This window comes from Macrobrachium rosenbergii, chromosome 12 (genome assembly GCF_040412425.1).
Source record: "Macrobrachium rosenbergii isolate ZJJX-2024 chromosome 12, ASM4041242v1, whole genome shotgun sequence".
Taxonomy (NCBI): domain Eukaryota; kingdom Metazoa; phylum Arthropoda; class Malacostraca; order Decapoda; family Palaemonidae; genus Macrobrachium; species Macrobrachium rosenbergii.
This window is the reverse complement of record NC_089752.1, coordinates 10546405-10550500: the sequence shown is the minus strand read 5'-3', so window position 1 is coordinate 10550500 and position 4096 is coordinate 10546405.

Here is a 4096-nt window from a genome sequence, read left to right as displayed (position 1 = left end):
GGCATATGGGAGGGCTAAGGATCTCTAGTTTTTAAATACTAGGGATAAACTGATAATAGGAAACTGGAATAAGAACCCTCAATATAGCTGGAAAGACAAAGCAGGCAGAAAATGAATTCAAGAGATGTGGACTGGACATCTTTGCTGTTTGTGAATCACGGTAAAAATGGATGGGAGTAATGTGCATATTTATTTAGGAGGACCAAATGGAGTTGGTGGAGGAGTAAGCATGGTCTTAACGCCAAATGGAGAAAAAGCACCGACTAACTGGAGAGCAGTGAGCAGTAAATTACCGATGGAAAGATTTACATCAAGCATTGCAGTGTGACTATTATTGTGTGCTATGCACCTATGAATGATGTCTCCGAAGAAATAAAAGATGATTTTTTTTATAGAGGTACTGACTGGTATGGATGAGAATGCGAAAGTTGGAGGGAACAATGAAGGTATGGACGATGTAATGGCAATGACTGTAAATGGAGTGGAATTCATCAGTTTTTATGTTGAAGAAAGTACTCCTTTTCCAACACAAGAACATCAATAGCTACTTGGACTCATCCAGAGGGCAGTCGTAGAAACAAACTAGATCACGTTGTGATCAATAGAAAGAGAAGAACACAAGAATGTTAAAAGCTACAGAGGAGCATATGTCGCCAGTGATCACAAATTGTCATTGCCACACTACAGTTTGAAGTTAAAAGCACCCTACAAAAAAAAGTTGACATAGTACAGTATTTAAGTTTAATACAATAAAGCTTACTGGAGATTACACATCGAGAGACTATTGCAAGTGAATGTCGGGACAGATTTGCAGAAACCATATCTAAGGAGGAGAAGGAGGTAATGAATGAGAACTTGTTAGAAATCAAGAATGGCTATCACTCAGCTGGAAAATCAGCGCTGAAATCAAGGGGTAATAAGACGGAGGAAACCTTGGATATCGGATGAGACCTGTCTATCCTATACTGGATAGACAGAGTAAAAAGGTGCAGGTTGACTGATTTCATTAAGGAGATGAAAAACGCAAAATATAACATGCAAATTACTCAGGTATAGATAGTAAAGCTAAACGAATATCAAAAAGAGATATGAGAGAATAATTGAACAAACAGGTTGATGACGTCGACAAAGAGATGCATTCAGGGAGTGGCATTAGTGTTGATTTAGCACAAAAATTGTTGATATTAAATCCATGGGTGAAAATGAAAATATGAAAATACCTATCAAAAGGACGTATGGATCAAAATTTATCATCAGAAAAAGAAGCAAGACAAGCGCTGGACGTAACATTTTTGTCATGGAGGTAATATGGTTGACATACCTTAAACTGAAGAAGAAGCCACCCATTGAGCCCTTTCGACGTCTTCCACTCCTTTCAGCTAACCAATTTGCACTAAACCAGGATTAATAGAGTGCACTCTACTAATCCTAGCACTAAACATTCTTCACCAGCCTGCCGTCGTTCCGTTCTTTGAAGATGACCAAGCCTTTTCAAAATACCCTGATCCACCCTTCCGCATACCTCAGTGTATCCCCACTCGTCTCACCTAGGGAATTTTTTTTTGTCATATATAACGGGTAAATACAGCATTTCAGCAGCCTCTTCCTTTCTCTTTTCCTTCTGTTTGCATTCAATATATAAACTACACTTTAAAGGAGAGTCTGCTCATTTCTGGGCACACATACTAATATATATACAATATATATATATATATATATATATATATATATATATATATATATATATATATATACATATATACATACATGTTCACTGAAACAGGGCCGGTGAATTACGAAAATACACGGGGTGTTGAAAGTTATTGCGAATAACTTTGTATTCAGTTTATGTTAGTGAAAATATCTGATAACACCACGTTGCGGATTACTTATTCTCCAGTATATGATGTGTACGTAGGTTTTGTGTGTCATATAATTTATTAATGGAGTAAAATGAATCGAAGAATCAATGAAAAATACTCTCTCAATTTGATCTTATCACATTGTGAAGACATATACCCTGTCGCTGAACCTGTATACAATTAGAGTGGTAAGTCAGCTATATGGAACCTTTGGCGCCACAGCTCCCATCTAGATTGATCAGCATTCAGTTTGCGAGCGAGACTTCATCAGGTGAAAAATAATCTACATAATAACTCGTAACGGAAATATATTTAATAATATGATAATAAAATTACATTTTTTATAAAATATGTATAATTTCATTTTGAAATTTTATTATTTTTATGAAAGTAGTTAAGGGAAAGAACCATTGTTTCTGCTCTCTAGCCATGCTTGTTTTCCTTTACGGCCGCTACCTAGCCGAGTTCAGCAAGTTGAAAAAGTTCATCTCAGCTCTACATTAATTTCCAGTCAGAATGGGTTTCGAGAATATTTGGAATAGCCACCCGAAGAAGTATGGACCTGGTTCTAGGAGATGGTAAGCTTTAAAATTGAATTCCCAGTAATGTTATTGGGTATTGCTCTTTTTTATATCATAGGCGAAGCTCAGCCTGTCAGACTTGTACAGCGATGACTACTCTATCCTGGTTTTGATTAGGCCTAGTTAATATGCTATAGCCCAGTTTAGCTGCGAATTTACCGTTAAAGCAAGTTTTTAGTTTTGATAAGATTATGCTGACTACATAGGAATGCATATTTAGTGTACTGGTTTGGCTGTGTTTTCGATTCTTGGCCCAACTCCTTTACAGGAGACGTCATGCGGGGCCACGATTCAGAATGAAATTCATGTTTTTAGGCTGTGTAAACTTCCTTGATCATGAAACATTCTGCGGCATTGAGAGCAACAGCAGGCCGACAGTTATGACAAGGGTAGGTGTCTTATGCTAAAACTTGCCGACAAAATACAACTTGACCTTTCGTAGGCCACTGCCATGACCTGGCTGACTGGGTTTTACTTGCCATGTTTCTTGGATTGTACCCACTGGTCTGTGGTAAACCATAATACGCAAAGCATACTGAAATCCATTGCACTTCTTGGGTAGAAAGGAGGGTATCATTGCAGTAAGAGTCAACATGCCATAATGACAAAGAAATATGTTTTTCCGAGTGGTTTTGATGTGTTTAGTACGAATTTCACCTTGAATTTTGTTTGAAATTAACCTTTTTTGGAGCTAACTCCATTTACATAAGTGGACCAAAAACCATCAATTTCCGACGAAATTCAAGGTGAAAGTCGATAACATGGTAAAAATCAAGATAATATATTTCCTTGTCAGAAACCCTACACAGCCTAACCTAACCTCTCACAGAAGTACAGGTCACAGCTAACTTCTTGTCTTTCGACTACCCAGGTCACAATTTTCTAACATGTATGACTAAGGGACAAAAAAATAAGGTTCATATCCATCCGGCATAAGCAGTAACTTGTTAATGTATGGGTAACCCCCCCAGGCCAGTATTAAACACGGCGAAGGGACATTCCATTTGGCGACAACAAAACACATGACACGCCAGTATCAGAACCCTAAAAGTGTTAAATGAGAAAAGTAATCCAGGTATTTCTAAGAAACTATCAATTTCTGATGAATTTTAATGTGAAATTTGTGCAAAACATCAAAATGACCTAGAAAAGTGTAATTCCTTGCCATTTGCCGGTGTTGCCAGCACACTGCATTTTACTGAAAGCAGGTGAGAGGTCACAGCAGGCCCTGTTGAGGATGCAGCCTCCCCACCTCCAGCCAGGCTAGAACATGGTGTTTGTAGTTGTAAACCAGGTAAAGGTATGGAAAGGGCAGTGTGGAAACAGATTCTTTAGACAGGTTACATGAGAGGCAAACTAACCTAATCTTTCCTAGAGTGAAAGTGAAAAGCCAGGTCCTGACCAGACCTTAACCTTCTTAACCTCACTCAGGGCGCTGTGCCCTGATCTGGGGGCGTGGCTTTGACCACTCCTGTACCCCCCAGTTAACACTAAACAGTGGGGACAATGGACTTAGCTAACGTTTGGAGGAGGGAATGCAGAGTAAGGGTTGGGGCTACTGTAGGTCTAGTAGGCATTTCAGAGGGAAGATGACCTAACCAGCCTTACCTTAACCTACCCTAACCTATGGTTCGTTTACCTTTCTGTGATCGC